At 35.9% G+C, this 18,363-nt stretch overlaps 1 protein-coding gene across 6 annotated transcripts in view; it reads left to right on the top strand.

The window, feature by feature from the left end:
• LOC136030478 (tubulin-specific chaperone C-like) overlaps positions 1 to 18,363 on the top strand; it is a 28,619-nt gene that overhangs the window by 7,801 nt on the left and 2,455 nt on the right. For 3 of the 6 annotated variants that reach the window (XR_010618291.1, XM_065709490.1, XM_065709491.1), the window contains exons 2-4: positions 1,074 to 1,213; positions 4,078 to 4,122; positions 11,024 to 11,221. The gene's annotated coding sequence lies outside the window, so the exon portion shown is untranslated. The remainder of the gene's footprint in view (positions 1 to 1,073; positions 1,214 to 4,077; positions 4,123 to 11,023; positions 11,222 to 18,363) is intronic. The other 3 variants (XM_065709492.1, XM_065709493.1, XM_065709494.1) reach the window with 2 other exon arrangements.

Raw genomic sequence — 18,363 nt, 5'->3', positions numbered from 1 at the left:
AACTAATGTTTTGTTCTTGCTTTTGTTTTTTGTATGCCAGTCACTGTTTTTTTTTAGGTTAAACCAGTTTTTCCTCTCTTTAACTCTCTTTTGTAAATGGAAAAACAGTGTGGTCTAAGAAATTATTTAGGAGAAAATTCTACAGCTGTGGTCCTGCAAAACGCGGAAATAAGGATCCTCATTAAGTATTCCGAGCTGCAGACATTATCCCTGATGAATGCCTAGTTTCATACCACTATATTTTTCTTCAAATTATTTCTTACTATTGTGTATTCCTTGAGTAGAGACTAAATCCTATTAAATCTTCAGCCCAACCAGAGAAAAAACTACTTCTAATTTTGGAGCTAAGGTCAAAATTCAACTGCCTCCTTCTCCCAATTTACATTTAAAACAAGCGAATTATAAAATTTGAACTGCAATTTAAGTTGGAAGCCTATTTTGAGCTTCTAATCAGTGTTAGTTCAAATTTGATTCCTAGACTTGGGCTGATTTGAGTCAAACAGGACTTGATTTAAATCATAGCTGAGTTAAAAAAGAGCTGAGTTGTGTAGAGGTTAAGTTAAACAGGGGGTGAGTTGAACAAAGATTCAGTTCAATGGGGTTGAGTTGTACAGGGTTCAGTTAAATGGGGGTTCAGTTGAATGGAATTGAGCTGCATGGGGTTTGACTTTTGCAGAAATTGAGTCAAATAAAGGTTCAGTTGCATGCACACCTTTTAAACTGTGTCCAAACAATAGTTAAAAATTCAACTTCTTTAGTTTTTTTTTAATGAAAAATGTTATGGCATTCATAATTATACAAAATAAACGGAATTTTTGAATTAAAATATTCAAACAAGCAGGTCCCACTGCAAATTATAAAATATCCAATGCCCAAACTGGGATTTACTTAGTTGAGAAAAAACAATGATAAATAAGTAGACAAATCTTCAAAAAACATTGGACCCAGTAAAGGAAAATAATCTCTTAACTAGTTTCAGTGGCCCAAGTATAGCAAAAATCAGGCTTGAGATCTTAGACACAAACAATTGTTTTATACAGTACTGCTAATTAATTTTGACTTACTTTTTATAGGACTGATTAATATGATATGCTTGTGAAGAAGCCAAGAAAATCAGGATTGTTTGTGAAGTTAATCAAAGGAGCTTTTGTTGCTGAAGTAGCCTTCTTTTTTGGCTCTTATACTGTTTATCATTATTTGAATACTTCATATGGTAATTGACTATCTTAAACTGTTTATTTCTATTTATTCTTTCTCTGTTTCTATTTATTCTTTTTTGCCTCTTACAATGTTTATCATTATTTGAATACTTCTTATGCTAATTATCTATCTAAGACTGTTTATTTCTATTTGATTAGTTCTAGTGGTAATCGGCTTTCTCTTTTATCTTCAACTTAGATTATCAAAATATAACTAGTAAGTATAGCCTAAGCAATATAGCCAAAATATTTTCATTGGCTTAAGGTTCCACACAAAGTAAAATTTTTTCTTCTCTCTGGTAATTTATTTTTCTATTCGTAGTTGACTTTCTCTTCTATCTTTAACTTAGATTAGAAAAAGTATAACTTAAGCAATCTAGCCAAAATATATTCAGCTTTTTAAGTTTCTATGCAAAGGTATTAGAATTTATTCTTTTCCCTGGTAAGCAATCAAGCCAAAATATATTCGTTTTTTTAAGTTTCCACACAAAGGTATTAAAATTTTTTCTTCTCTCTGGTAATTTGTTTCTCTCTAGTGGTAATTGACTTTCTCCTCTATCTTTAACTTAGATTATCAAAATATAACTAGTAAGTATAACTTAAGCATTCTAGCCAAAATGTATTTATCTTTTTAAGTTTTCATACAAAGGTATTAACATTTTACTGCCACCCTGGTAGTGGTTGATTATTTGCTTACTTAATTTAATCAGTTATTTACTTTAATTTATTTTTACAAGCCAAGTAGCTGTTGAGGCATACCTTTTATTGTTTAATCATCCTTTTGAGTTTTTTCCCCCTGTTTTTTTTTATGATTGTATTTTTCAGTATATTTTCTATTGATTAATGTAGCTTGTATTTTGTGCTTTTGATTTTTCTCTGAAAACCTGCCTTGTTTCTTTTCTTATACGTATATTTAATATCTATGACTAACACCAACCCGTTGTCATATCTTGGTGTTATTTTTTCACAATTATGTGGTTTATCATTACATTTATTAATTATTTTGCTCTAAAATGGACTAAAAAATAATAGAAATTATTGAAAAATGATGTAATCATTAAAATGTCCTTGTAATGCTTACTCTTGAGCGTTTGTTGGAGCAAACTAAGACCCTCTCATCTAGTTCGGTAAATAAACCCAAAATGAAGTAAGACCCTGAAAAATGATGTAATTAATAAAATGCCCTTGTGATGCTTACTCTAGCATGTTTGCTCAAGTAAAAAACCCTCTCATTTAGAGTAAGTAAGTAATCCTAAAATGAACTAAGACCCTGTAAAATTCTGTAATTATTAGACTGCCCTTGTGATGCTTACTCAAACATGTTTTCTCAAGTAAACTAAAACCCTCTGATTTAGTTAGGTAAATAAACATAAAATGAACTAAAACCCTGAAAAATGATATAATCATCAAATGCCCTTGTGATGTTTACTCTAGCATGTTTGCTCAAGTAAACTAAAACCCTCTGATTTAGTTAGGTAAATAAACCTAAAATGAACTAAGAACCCCGACAAATGATATAATTATTAAAATGCCATTGTGGTGCCTACTCTAGCATGTTTGTTTGAGTAAACTAAGACCATCTCATTTAGCTAATTAAACTAAACCTAAAATGAACTAAGACCCTTTCAAAAATATTGAAATTATTGAAAAATTTTGTAATTATGAAAATGTCCTTGTGATGCTTCCTTTAGCATGTTTTTGATTTCATAGCCTTTTTACTCTTTTTCGTTTTATAAGGCTTTGCTTTGTTTAATGTGGCTGCTACTCACTCTTGCGGAACAAATAGAATTTTTGCAGAACATCTAAATTTTTACAAATAAATTACATAATAGATCTATCCTTGACTTTAATTTGTAACTAAAAGGATTGCACTATAATATTGTGTACATAATCTGCAAGTGTTATGAAATTGAACACATCAAAGTTCATTAATAAAAACAAAACAATGTAAAACGTGTCAATTCTAATAATGCAAAAAGAAACAGGAACCTCTCCCAAGTATAGAATTACATTGAAAGTTCCTAAAATGGCTGTCACAATCAAACATTGCTGAATGGGAATTTTTCGCTAAAGAAACTAATACTATATAAATCAACAACTGCAAGATACACAAACATTGAAAAAGACCGACAGATGAAAAAGACCAACCAGAAATTAAATTGATTCAAAAATATAATAAACCATGATAAAAAAAAATCAGTTTTGGGTTAGAGAAACTATTCTAATATTGCAGACACTTTTATGAAAAAGTTGGCCCCTGTATTTATCTTGGAAGATTCTCCTTTTGATTTTTGTTTCTAGATAATGCTTAATTTTCTCTTTTGATTTTTACGTTCTGTTCTTTGTTATTGCTGTTTTTGGAAGTTGAAGTTTTTATCTTTTATTCTTTTTGTAATCGATTCCTTCTTTCTTTTTTTTCTTTGCTCTTTTTGTACTTCTTTGTTTTTTTTTTCTTGCTCTTTTCTTGTACCACTTATGGATGTCAAACATAAAAAAACAAATAATATAGCTTAGGTATGTAAGAAAACGAAAAAAATTGAAACACACTATTGCGAAAAGATGAAGAGGCAAGTTATGAAGAAGAACAGACATAGTGTAAAATAGAATAAAACCTAAATGTGGAAAAAATGGGGTTTAAATAGGGTCAAACTAAAACATATATCTGGCTCAAAAGAAGTTTAGAATATTTAATCAAACCTTAAAATTTGAATTTTCAATTAGGCTGAGGGGAAAATAGTCCCTGTGCCTTGGAATTCATTTCACTTTAGGTAGTTTTTTGGCCCAAGCTGAATAAAAGGGTTTGTTTTACACTTTAGTTTGGTCATAAATTATTTTTGAGTTTCATGTGGCATTCTTTAACAAATGAATTTATTTTTAGATTCCCGCTATTTCGCGTATCAGAGAGCTCCTTTCGTTTTGAATTGTAAGTTCCTACTTTAAGCATATGTTGTTTGAAAAAGTAATGTTTTTTTTTACTGTTGTCCTAGTTAATATATAACTTTTATGTTCAAAAATTCTGAGGTAGTGATTTTAATCAGCATAGTTGAAAGGTCCAATAACTATGGTTTGGGAGATAACGTGACCCCCACAGCCCCTGGAGAAAGGTCCTTAAAGAATAAAATTTGCCCATTGTTTTGGTATAGTAGACCTATTTGTTATTTGAAACCATGTATACATTTTCGGTTTGAGGTGGATGGGAAGGGGTAATTTTTTATTTGGGGATTTTCCACGGGGAGAATTTTCCATGGGGAGGGAAGTTTCAAGGGGTGAAACTTTTTCAGAGGACTTTTTACACTGGGGAAAATTTGCCAGAACTCCTATACAAAATTATTTTATTTGTCTTATTTTCTCTTTGCCAATGCAATTTTATCTGTGAAGGCGCTAAGGATAATTGTGAGGGGTAAATCTTCAACGGAATTGAATTGTCTAGAGGATCTTTAAGTTAGGGGGGGGGGGCGTGTTTGTCATGGAGGTAGAGCCAGATTTCCTGGCATTATTTAAAAGAAAATTCAAAAGTTTTTTGAACTGAAAGTGAGGAGCAACAGTAAAACTTAAAGGGGACAGAAATTATTACGTATATAAGGAGGTTTGCCCCCTCCTCAACTCCTCGCTATTTACGCTAAAGTTTGAATTTTGTCCCAATTCTTCAAGAACAACCCCTGAAGCACAAGGGTTATTTAACTAGAACAATAAGAAGCTTTTTTGAAGTTCTAACAAATTTGCTTGCTACTTGCTAGAGTATTCTTATGCTTTCTTGCTTCCTTCATTATTTTATTTGCTTAAAAGCTAAGTAAACCTGTAATTTATGTAGGCTCCTGTGAAAGCGTTAATTTTGATAAATTTTTGATACGACTATTGTTGGCTACTGCACGTTGCAAGACATTCAAAGAGTGACAATCCTGTAGGACTGATTTATATTGGCTAAAGTAAACGAGTTCTAAGACAACACGGGATAAGCGTGACAATACAAGGAAACGTATGACAAAGGTAAAAAATAGGGATACTGGAAAAATCGGTGGGGAAACGGTTTTGAACTGGCATTTGATCAACAGAAATATTTTGCCAGCAAAATGTTAAAAAAAATAACATACCATAAGACGGCCAAAATTTTCCATACGGAAATACCCCTTTTTTCAGGGAAACGACGCGGGAGGGAAACATCGAATTTAAATTTTCTGGATTGAAAGTTTCGTTTCCTATTAGTTTAAGTATTGGGAAACCCATCCCCATTGGCAACATTCACTCAGTCTAATAATTAGCATCGACCACATCATCATAGTAGAGGCCGAAATACATCTTATATCTCATAATCTAATGAAGATTCCGTAGTCGAAAGCCTGGAAAAAGATTGACACGTAAAAAAATCTAAATTCACAGTTCTCGACTGTGATCGATCAACTCGCCAAAGTACAACTCGAATGGACTACCTTGTGCATGGCACATCTAGGCCAGGAATGCTTGAAGACAAGGGTTGCTCGACGATATGTCACCATACGGAATGATATCCAGTAGGGATGATCTCCCGGAAAATGATTTTCCATTTCCGGAAAATCCTTCTCGTGATGCGTTCGAGAGAAAGTAAAATAAGCACATTAAAAGCAATTACCAGTCATATAATCAATTATGAAGCCTGTATATATATATATATATATATATATATATATATATATATATATATATATATATATATATATATATATATATATATATATATAAATAAGTTGTCTGTGTGTGTGTGGGTCTGTCGGGTGACGTCATGTTTGTGTGTCGACTGACGTCACGTTTTCGACTGACGAAATTACAGACCGGGACATCGGGACACAAATGACGACCGGGACACCGGCACATAGGGAATATGAATGACGACCGGGACACTCAAAGAGAAAGCGACCGGGACACAAGGAATGTTCGATTAGCAATCACCATCAACAAAGCACCGGGACACAAATGACGACCGGGACACAGGGAGTATAAATGACGACCTGGACATAAGTAAAAAAAACTAAAAAAAAACTAAAAAAAGGGTAAAAACTACAAAAAACTAAAAAGAAAAAAACAACTAAAATCTAATAAAAAAACTAAAAAAGAAAAATAGGGAAAAAAAAATGAAAAATAAAGGAGAAAAACAAAACTAAAAAAAATAAAAATAAAAAAAAACTAAAAAGAAAAAAGAAAAAAAAACTAAAAAAAGTAAAAACCAAAAAAAAACTAAAAAGAAAAAAAGGGGAAAAATACAAAAATTTATTTCATCATATACCATTTCAAAAACGAATGTATATACAGACCGGGACACCGGGATACAAATGACGACCGGGACACAGGGAATATAAATGACGACCGGGACACAGGGACACAGCTACAACGGGGACGCCGGGGGGCACAGGGGGATATATAAATGACGACGGGGACACAGGGAATGTTCGATTAGCAATCACCATCAACAAAGCTCAAGGGCAATCATTAGAATCATGAGGTATAACTAAAAAAACTAAAAAAAAGGTAAAAAACTAAAACTTAAAAAAAAGACCAATTCAAAAACGAATGTATATACAGACCGGGACACCGGGACACAAATGACGACCGGGACACAAGGAATATAAATGCCGCCCGGGACCCTCAAAGAGAAATCACAGACTGGGACACCGGGACACAAGTGACGACCGGGACACATGGAATATAAATGACGACCGGGACACAGGGACACAACTACAACGGGGACGCCGGGGGGCACAGGGGGATATATAAATGACGACGGCGACACAGGGAATCGTCGATTAGCAATCACCATCAACAAAGCTCAAGGGCAATCATTAGAATCATGAGGTATAGATCTGAATACGGATTGTTTTCCCATGGACCATTATATGTTGCATGTTCAAGAGTCGGTAAACCTGACAATCTATTTATATGCACAGACAATGGGACAGCAAAGAATGTTGTATATTCCCAAGTTTTACGTAGTTAAAAACATATATATATATATATATATATATATATATATATATATATATATATATATATATATATATATATATATATATATATATATATATATATATATATATATATATATATATATATATATCTATATTCACAGGTGGGACATAGGGACACAACTACAATGGCGCGTAACTAATATGGCGCGTAACGACTTACGCGCGCGGGGGGGCTTGGGGGGGGGCGCGAAGCGCCCCCACCAACTAGGTGATAGGGGGGCGCGAAGCGCCACCCCAACAGCTAGTATATATATATATATATATATATATATATATATATATATATATTTATATATATATAAACTTGCGTTCTTCTTTTTTTACTGACTGCAAATTACCTTCTTTTTACACAAGATACCACTATCTCCCAGGCGATTTGTTGCTAAAAAAATATCTATATTAAAAGAAAGGAAATCAGTTTATGTAGGCTCTTCAAGACTTTTTAGAGGAATAAGGAAATCTTGATACTTTTACGATAAATAACAATCTCTTGTTTTACCCTTTAGCAGTTTTTATTGTAGATCTGGACTTTTTGCTACTTTTATTTGAAATATAGATTGAAAGGACAAAAAATAGATTAAATTACTTATAATATTGTTTATGTTTTGGAATATGCCAGAAAATAGTTTTAAGCAACTTTGTTTTTTTTTAAACTTCCCTTTCTTTTACTAGCTTCGGGAATTCGCTTACGCGTCAATTTACAAACAAGTGATTCGAAGCTGTTATTCTTAATGACGTCATAGCCATCTCTCCTCCACCAAAAATAAGTTTTAAAACATGTGATGGGATGGCGTTGTGAGCGCTATGAAATACCTGATCCTAATCATCTCAGTTTAGCTTGTTTTTTTGCTAGTTTCTCCGAGTTTCCTGCGGTAATGGCGTAAGTAACTAAATACTTAGTGTTCCTTACCTTGCTTAGTGCTATTGTCATGTAAATTGAATACGAGAAGATCACCCTATTTGAACTTTATTTCAATTGGTAGTGACGCCATATAAATTTTGTAGCTGACTGTAATTTGGACTTCTAAAAGCGCCACTAGATGACGCGGAAACGTGGAAGCAAACTCACAAAGGGGATGAAGATACCAGTGTCAATTTCAACTAGGATTAAGACTAAAGCCCTACCGTGTAGTACTGTAGACCAAGGTGCCTAGTACCAGTAAACTGCTTTCCTGCTCATAAAACGTCACCTGTGTCCTTAGTATAGTCAACCGGTTGTGATTAGCGACTGTGACAAAACGCTGCCTGCTCTACGTTCTGAGTGTTTTTCAGCTAAACAAAAACTGTCTAATATACTCGTGTGCAACGCGCATTTCTTGAACAATAAAATCGACGAACTCGAAGTTATAATCAAGCAGGACAACGCCTCAATCGTAATAATAAGTGAATGCTGGAACATCACTTCTGAGTCAATGCGCATTAAAGGCTATACTGGCTACTTTAATGTTCGTCGCGACCGTGGCCTGAATCGTCATGGAGGTGGCGTAGGACTTAACTTTCAGGACGACCTACCGAGTGAAGAGACAATATGTGAAGGACAAAATTATGCCCTTAGTTACGGCAGATCCACACGAATGGCATTCGTCAGTGAAAAGACTTGCTGGTAAAATGACACCCAATGACTTAAGGGTATTAAAAGAGGATGGTACCTTGTAATCGGCTACGGAAGTGAAGTCCTTTTTTGTTGGCATCTGTATCACCTTTCCGTCAATCACTAGCCCAGAAATTGAGTTTCTCATTATTGAAGCAGAGATTGATGATATATGTGAAATTTCCGAGTTTGCCGTTTACAAGGAACCTCAGAAGCTGAATAGGAACTCTGCGTCCTACCCTGGCTAGCTCCCTTTCAAGTTGTTACATGAATTTGTTATTTTCCTTGTTAAGCCACTCTCCTCCATTATTAACTGGTGTTTCCAAGAGCAAGTGTTCCCTAGTGCATGGAAGAGAGCGTACGTTTGTGTCATACATAAAGTGAAGGGTCCCAAATCTTGCGACCAACTCTGACCTATCTCAATAACCCCGAACCTGTCGAAGGTGGTAGAAACCTTCATATATCGCTAGCTGATGTCACAGGTTTCTCCTTCTCTTGATCCATATCAGTACGGATGCTTGAAAGGAAGCAGTAAAGCTGTTTACTTAATGAGAATATATCACTTTATTGTCTAGTGGCTTGATGGAGGTCGATCTTCTCCTAGTGGATTACCGAAAACTTTGACCTTAATTCGCCATTTTATAGCTGTGACAAAATCTACGCGCAATGGGTGCATGTAAGTATATTCTCCTTTTAGTGATCAATTTTTGCTAGACCGTTTCCAGTGCATCAACAGCCTTTTCCCTGGTGACACCGACTCCGAATGGGCTGAGGTCAAGTGTGGTGCTCCACAAAGCACGAAACTTGCAGTATTGTTGTTTTTAGCAGTTATAAACTTTGTACTTTCTGAGTTGAGGACAGGTTTAAGTGCGTAGACGACTTCTCATTTCTTCTAATATATCTCATTGAAAACTCCGAGGCAGTTCCCCAATTCAGTGGTACAATAATGATCAACTTTAAAGAGGCAATATTCTATCAACAGTCTTCAAATCTACGAAGGAAAAACCAAAATTTTTCGCTTTAATCCTCTTAAGAGGGACTTTGTCAGTCCTCCTCCACCGTATCCTCGTGTATCTTTGGCTGTAATTCATGGTATCACATTTAGCATTGACTTCTCGTTTAGTACTCATGTTGATTCAATCACTATAAAGGCAATGGTTGCGATGGGTACTCTCATCTTACTACGTCGTTTCGGTTTTTCTGTGTGCCAACTTAAGACGACTTATCTTACATACATCCGACCAATTCTCGAGTATGCTTGCCCTGTATGGGGCCCTCAAGTCAACAACACAAGTTACCTAAGCGATCAGGTTTAGTCACTACAAAAAAAAACTTTAAAATTATTCTATCAGATGCATATGTAAGTTATGAATCAGCATTATCTCTCCTACACCTACCGTCCCTTCACGAACGTCGTTTGGGTTTGATCTGTAAATTCGGTCAATTTCTTCTTAGCAGTGAAAAACATAGATCAGTTATGAGGAATAAAATAAACACAAGGTTAGCTAACGAAGTGAGACCGGAATTGCCTACTCCAAGAACAAACCGTTTTGCCACTTCGTTCGTTCCTTTTTACATGTCAGTGTTTAATAAGTTGTAGTCTTGTGTTTTTCTTGTTTTCGTTGTAAGCACTAGCACCATTTAATTTGAATTTTTATTCTAAATTATGATTGCTTATATAAAAAAAAACTATTGTGTTCTTAATGCGGTCATGAGTTTATCAAGCACCTTGAAGCTTAATATGGCGATAGAGCACTTTATTCTTAGGAGATGGTCATAAAAAACTGATATTTGCCTCCTTTGTATTACTATCTTCGTGGCTCCATCAGCATTGATGATATTCGCTAGGCCTGGTAATTTCCTAATTTTGTTTTGTTTTACCTTCGCTTGAATTCTTCAAGCGAGTGTCTAGGGATTACCTCGGCTGTGAGGCTATTCCGGGTGGCGACGGATTGCCAGGTGAATCTCATATTTAAGTACTCCCGATAGGGTATATCCTGCTCAAGGTAGTCATGACGGCTGTGTTTTGACGAGCTGCTCTTAAAGGCTTACCTCTTTTAGGAAGAGCTTCTATAAATCCTTTGATGAAGGGGAATGTATGTAAAAATGTATGTTTTCTCTGCTTTTGCTTAAAAATTCTTATAACTTAGTTTTAGCGGGTAGTTCTATGTTTCATCTCGAATTCAGAAACGATGTTTTTGGCAATTTTTGTAGTTATCTCTTTGTTCGCTTTTCAGGGTTCTATAATTTTATTGAATTTTGTGACTCTTCCAATAAGCAACGAGAAAAAGACTTAGCTCTTTGGAGACAAGAAGGGAAGATTGAATAGGATGCAACTGAATCTCTATTTTAAATCGCTTGTATATTTAGTTGTCACAGGTGTTGGTGGTTATTATCTGACTAATATAGCAAGGCCATCAGAACAAAAACTTAAGGTATGGTTATTTTATTAAATACTTGTAATTTTTTAACCAATATAAGGTGTCTGATAAGTTTATTTGCGATCATAAAATGTTCTCGTTTTGCATAAAGCTAAATGATACACCTGAAAGAGCGATGCCCTTTTGAAGGGTTTACTTGATTTAGTAATCTTAGTAATTAAATTTATCTATTGAATAGTAATTAAAGTTAAAGTAATTAAATTTCTATCAAATTTCTGAGAATGTTCAAAGTGTTTTTCAACACTCTTTTAAGAATAATATTAAGAAAAAGTTTTATGTCATATTTTGTCGTTAGTTGCCCTCTAGATCAGGTCTTTCTTCCCTTTTTCTAGGGATTATGGTAAATTTACATGTTTTGATTGTTTGCTCATATTCCTTTGTTCATATAAATTTGCTAAGCCTAGAAGGATTACCATTATTATACAACGTTGTGTGTGTTTGTTCATGGGAACATTTTTTTTTCTTTTTTTTGTGTGCGTCTTTTGATTTGCTTACAGTATGACGGAAATTGTTTCATATTTAAGCTGCACAGTTTTTTTTTATACATTTTGCTCCTTTGATTGGTAACCGCATTTTTTATCAATCAAATACAATTCGATTAGTGCTGCTATTAATAGGGACAAAAACAAACTAATATACATGCCTTAGATAGTGCTCCCCCTAGATTATACTCTCCAAAATTCTAAAAGATCATTAACTCATTTTAAAAAATTAATAAATCATTAAAAAGTACATTTTTTGAGTTTTCAATTCATTTAGAAAACATTAATTTAGAAGAATTTAATTCATTTTTTAAAATGATAAAAATATTTAATTTTTTTTTTAATTTACATTTGTTATTAGAATTTAAAAAAAAAGATCAGTTCGTTAATTTGGAAGTGAATCTTGTACAAAGCAGTTTAACTTTAGCATAAAGAAGGGCTGCAATGCTGGGCAACCCGCCAGCTCCTTAACAAAGATTATTTGCAACGGTGCGGGAAACAGAAAATAAAGTAAAAACAAGATCTGCTAAATAGTTGCTGTAGATGGAATGGATTCTTTTGAGTTCACTCAAAATACAACCCCATTTACAGGCTACTCTACCCCCAACACGGGCTTGGATTCGGGCTATGTAGATTATTTGTTTGAACAGCAGCGTTCGGGGCTTTCAGAACGCGTGTTCAACCTTGCTGTTTTGGTGCATTCTAGTTTTGAAGAACCCGTATGCAACACCTTTAGAAGCCACTGATAAAAATGCTTTTAAGTTACGCTGGGTTGATTACGAGAACCTGGAAACAATTCCTTTCGAACCAGCCTAGGGGGATTCGATACCATAAAGAATTAGCCTGTCTCGTCCTTTATAACCTTTTTAGTTTGTGTGCCAAACTATTTAGAATTGGTTGGGCGGTTTTGCCATAACCTATAGAGCTTGTATAAGCGATCTGAATAAACGGCGTAAAACCAATTGCCGACATTTACTTTCCCTGACTACTGCTATTTACAACTCACTGCAGCACCAAGCCGCCTGAGGCCAACACAGCTACGCACGCTCATCCTCCATCCCAGTCTATTAAAAGCCCCACTCTTTACACCCTCCCAGGAAGTTCCCATTTCCTCTAAATGCCTTCTTATGACATTTTCCCACCCCAGACGAGGACGAGCTGCTTTACGTTTAGCCCTAGATGATTAGCCGAAAAGGGCAATCTTCGGGATTCTGTCATCCTTCATCCACTGAACGTGCCCTAGCCATCTCAACCTTTCTTTTATTATAGCCATAGAAAGCGAAATTGAACCAAATTTTTCGTAGAGCCTACTTTTTGAAATACGGATGGTCAGCCAGGTACACAGAATAATCCATAGGCAATTTCTCTGGAAAATATGTAGTAAATCTTCGTCCGCTTTTCGAAGCGCCCAGGCTTCAGAGATATTTAACCACTGTCATTACTGTACCTTCCAATATCCTAATCTTGGTTTTCATACTTCCTATTCTTCCAAACTGCTTTTAATTGTGAAGAAACACCCAGAGACTTGGCTGTTCTATATTTAATATCTTCACTGCTCCCACCGTCTTTACTAATTATACTACCAACGTAGGTGAAGCTGCCCACCTGATCAATCTGTTCGCTACCCAATGTCGCATTTTTATCTTCACTTATTAGGAGACTTAGTGACTTACCCTTCTTAACATTAATTTTCAAACCTATTCTAGCACCCTGAGCTCGCAAAACCTCTAAAAGTTCATTCATTTTGCTCACACTTTCATCTAAGATGCTTAAATCATCAGCATAATGTAAGTCCAGGAAAGTTTTTTCTCCCCATTTGATTCCGTGGTCTCCCACTGCCTTTCCTGTGCTCCTTAGACAAAGTTCATCAAAATGATCTGTACAGAGGGGGATTGAACACAAACCCACTTAACTCCTGATTTAATACAAAACCAGCTGCTAACTTCATTTCCTGCCTTAACGGCAGCAGTATTATTCTCGTACATAGCACTAATCACTTTAATGTATTTATCTGGTATACCATACTAGGGTAAAACATTTGCTAAAGCTCTTCTATCAACAGATTCGAACTGAACTAAATCGAACGCTTGCTCAAAACCTATTAAACTGAGGACCAAAGGTGTCTGACAACTAAGGCACTTCTCAATTATTAATCTGAGAGTGAAAATATGGTCAAAATATACTCTATCTTTTTTAAAACCGCACTGTTCTTCTCTTAGAACTTAGTCTACAGCATCTCTCAGTCTAAAAAGTATCGAATTGCTAAGTAGTTCGCTACCTACAGAGACCACGCTAATGCCTTGATAATTAAGACACTCACTCTTATCATCTTTCTTATACTGTGGCTTAATTAAGTTTTTTTTTTTAAATCGTTAGGTACTTCCCCCTTTTCAAACATCATATTCATAATCATCACTAACTTATTTGTAATCTCTGAGCCACCATATTTAAGAAACTCATTTACCACACTATCAGCACCTGAAGCCTTATCTTTTTTAATCCTTTTAGTACTGTCGCTAATTCTTCCTCACAAAACTAATCTTCCTTCACACCCAAGGTATCACAAACTTTTTTTTAGTTTCCCCTGTATCTTTTCCTGCAACTGTATCTCGGTTTAGCATATTCTCAAAATGTTCTTTTCATCTCTCTTTAACTCTTTCTTTATCACTAATTGTGGCCTCGTTCCTATCTTTAACTGGTATAAGTCTGGACTGACTACTCCCTCTCAATTTATTAACATGCCAGTATAATATTTTACTATTATGTGGTCTAGCTGCATCTTCTAGATCCTCGGCAATTTTATCCATGGCCTTTACTTCACACTTCCTTGATTCATATTTCAATGCCCTCCATTTTTTTACATTCCTTTTGTTTTCATATAATATATCACTCAGATAATTCCTTTACAATCAGATGGCTTGATTTTTATTGGGATTCCTTGACTCCTCCTTTCTATCAAATATGAAGCTTTTTCACTAATATTCCTAGTTGCAGCCTTAACTTTCTCCCCTAAGACACCATTAGCAACATCACAAATTGTTTTTTAAAATTATTCCATCCATCTTCCGCAATGTCAAATTTTAAACTCTCAAGTATAGTATTCAACCGTTCCTGGAAAGTTTCTCTCAAATTTTCATCCTGAAGTCGACCAAAGTCATAACTTCCCGGAAGGTAGCTGCTCTTCCGAAATTTCAGCTTTAAATTAATCCTTGACACTACTAGATGATGATCTTTACTTTTAACATCAATAACAGCACTCCTATATACCCTAGTATCTTGTATTGATCCTGCCAGCCTTCGGTTTAATATAACATAATCGATAAGGTTTGCTGTCTTACCATCACGCGGATACCATGTCAACTTATGGGCTGTTTTATGACCAAACACCGTATTGGCTATAACTAGATTTTATACCTACAAAATTGCGAAAGTCTTTAGTCATTACTGTTTTTTTTCCTACGCCAAATTTACCTAGGTTAGGATACCATCTATCCCTATTTCCAACGACCTGGGCGTTAAAATCTCCTAGTAAAACCACCATCTTTCTGCTTGGGATCCTGTCTATTTGCTCCTGTAACTATAAGTAAGATTCATCTGAGTCGCTAGTATCTCCGTCAGTCGGTTCAACTGGGGTATATACTGCTATAATTAATACCCTGAACTTTTTAGTAATAAAATAAGCAACTATTATTCTTTCATCAATACCTTCCCAGCCTGAAAATGACTTAGTAGCTTCCTTATTCATAGTTGGCCCTACTCCCTGTCATGGACCCCATATTTCCTGCCAGAGTAAATAAATTCTATATCACCGGATTTCATGCTTCCTACCCCTGGGATATGAGTTTCTAAAACTCCTAATAAATCCAGGACCTCCAGTATGAATGGAGGTGTTGTACAATACTGGGCCCATCTTTGTCGCAACATGGTTTTCAGCACTTGGCGATGCTCTTCTATCAACAAGAGTCGAAATCTTGCATAAACAGTCCCAAGCCTATTACCTCCCACTCATTATATATTCGTGCCTGCAAATGTGCTACTACGGGGAGGCATTCCATAGTGGATAAATTAGCTAGGAAGAGGTTTTACAGCCCGTCAAAACAGACCAAGCCCAGATGAATTTTCCGTTAATCAGAATCCCGTGCAAAAGCTGTGTCGCTTACTAGGCTTCAATTTCAATTTCCCTAAAGGGTCGAGGCAGCCCTTTGCAGAGGTTATTGTCCAAAGATCTGGATCTTACGTCCTGCCGCAGTTGTCCTCCTATAGAGGATCCTCTCACGATGGTGTTCTGCTTCACCATACAGTTTAACGCATTACTGGGAGAACGTTTGCGATTCATGGGACGTATAGACACGCTGGTGGGCCCTGTTGAATGTACATTTGAGGGGTCTTCTTTCTCCTCCAACCGTATTTATGGCCCCCGGTGACGGTGCCCCAGTTTCTGTTTTGGAACCCCAGGAACAAGGTCCCCCTTGGTCCGTGCCTCCTATGCAGGTTCCCTACATATCTGTAGGGCATTCCCCTATCGCCACTTGGGGACACGCTGAATGGCCTGGCGGAGGCCCCTAAAGAGCATAAATATATATATGTATATATATATATATATATATATATATATATATATATATATATACATATATATATCGGCGAGTTTGGTCGCATTATGAGTGTCTATGATTGTTTACTCTTCTCGTGATTCGGATAATTGCTATTACCTGTCGCTGGAACGGACCTCTTTTGGATTAAGCTTTCGATCATTATTCAACTTTACAATATTGGACTTTTTAAATGGAAACTGGTAGTTGGCGTGAAGATAAACTGTTCTACAATCATATCCTGTGCTTTTGTGTTGGAAAAGTCGTGCTAAAGAAGTTCACCCGATAAGAACAAAGGGTACATGGCCGATTTCTTCGAGTTTCTCTTTTTGAGACCCTTAAATTGCTTCTTTTTTTAAAAGTTCTTTCCTAATGAAGTCCCTTCAAAGCACGTAGGAGCAAATGCTGCATTGAACTGTACTTCAGACACTATTTCTTTGCTTGCAAAGTGCGATTCCCAGAACATGAAGCTTCCGGACTTAGTTATCAAATATCCCAGTTAAGTGCCAATGATCCCTGTCGATGCCTTGAGTACCCTCAGTGCCAAGATGAAGTCTTGTCTTGAATAGCTGCGTGACATTGTGTCTAAGGTTACTGCGGACAGTCTTAAGCTTGGATATCCTACTCCAAATACAGAAAAATTGCCATACTCTGTCATTGTAGGGAACCAAGAGATCAGTGACTCTATCTACACATGAAGAAGCTCGAGACGCTGGATAGTCATGGCGGGATTGTGACTCTGAAATTCAAGTCACAAAGTAAAAGCTGGGTTGTGATGATACGTGATAAATGCTCAATCGACACGCTGGCCGCAGCTGTTACTAGCTCCATTCCAAACGTTGGAACCAAAGAGATTGATGAAAAACCTCTAGCAGCTGTCCGTGGAATACCTGATAACTATTCAAGAGCTGATTTAGAGGCCTCTGTGGACGGACTTGTCAGTGCTAATCAAATCACTTCAAAAGAAACGTTATTTGACCAACTTGACAGTTCTTCGAATTTTTTGTGATGCAATCCGCTTTGATTGAAAACTTTGCCAACAAAATTCCATTGTCTTTTTAATCCAATTTCGTAATCAAATCGCAAATTCTCAATAGGTTTCAATGATAAGTAGTCCCATAGGAGAATTCGCTAATGGAGCCTTTGCTTTGAGAAAGTCAGTCGACATTGAGGCTCACAAAATGATGTTCAAGGTATCCAATCCGCCTAAAACACGCTTCAAATCTGGTGTCTGAAAACGGGACCGAACATTATTGGTACCATATGAAATATGATTCTGTAATTACGAAAGATTGCGAAATATAGAGTTTATAAAATGTTCAGAGTGCTGCTTCACGTTTAAATATCACATTAGTCCTTAACGTTACTTGATCAGGTATTTATTATTGTAATTATTACAAAACTAGCTATTACTGCACCCCCAACACCTAGTTGGTGGGGCGCTGCACGCCCCTCAAGCCCCCCCGTACGTGTAAGTCGTTACGCGCCATTGTAGTTGTGTCCCTGTGTCCCACCTGTGAATATAGATAGATATATATATATATGTTTGTAAAACTTACGAATATACAACATTCTTCGCTGTCCCATTATCTGTGCATATAAATAGATTGTCAGGTTTACCGACTCTTGAACATGCAACATATAATTGTCCATGGGAAAAACAATCTGTATTCAGATGTATACCTCATTATTATAATGATTGCCCTTGAGCTTTGTTGATGGTGATTGCTAATCGGACATTCCCTGTGTCTCGGTCGTCATTTATATATCCCCCCTGTGCCCCCGGCGCAGTCGACAAACATGACGTCAGTCGACAATCAACTGTCATTTGTCATTATCTACGTGGTTTTCTATTTTGTTTTTTAGGTTTAAAGATTTCAATATAAAAGAAGGCTAGGTCAACAGCAGGTTTGGTAAACTGAGCTAATGGTGCTTAACTATGATTAGTTTATTTTTTATTGTTTAAATCAAATTATCACTACTGTCGCACTATCATTTCATCTACATCATTATTTAATTAAATGACGTCACAGTCTTATTTTATCCCTCTCCAGTTTAAGGT

The sequence above is a fragment of the Artemia franciscana genome, chromosome 8 (genome assembly GCF_032884065.1).
Source record: "Artemia franciscana chromosome 8, ASM3288406v1, whole genome shotgun sequence".
NCBI classification, from domain to species: Eukaryota; Metazoa; Arthropoda; class Branchiopoda; order Anostraca; family Artemiidae; genus Artemia; species Artemia franciscana.
The sequence above is the reverse complement of the archived record's forward strand: the minus strand, read 5'-3'. Positions and strand labels throughout refer to the sequence as shown.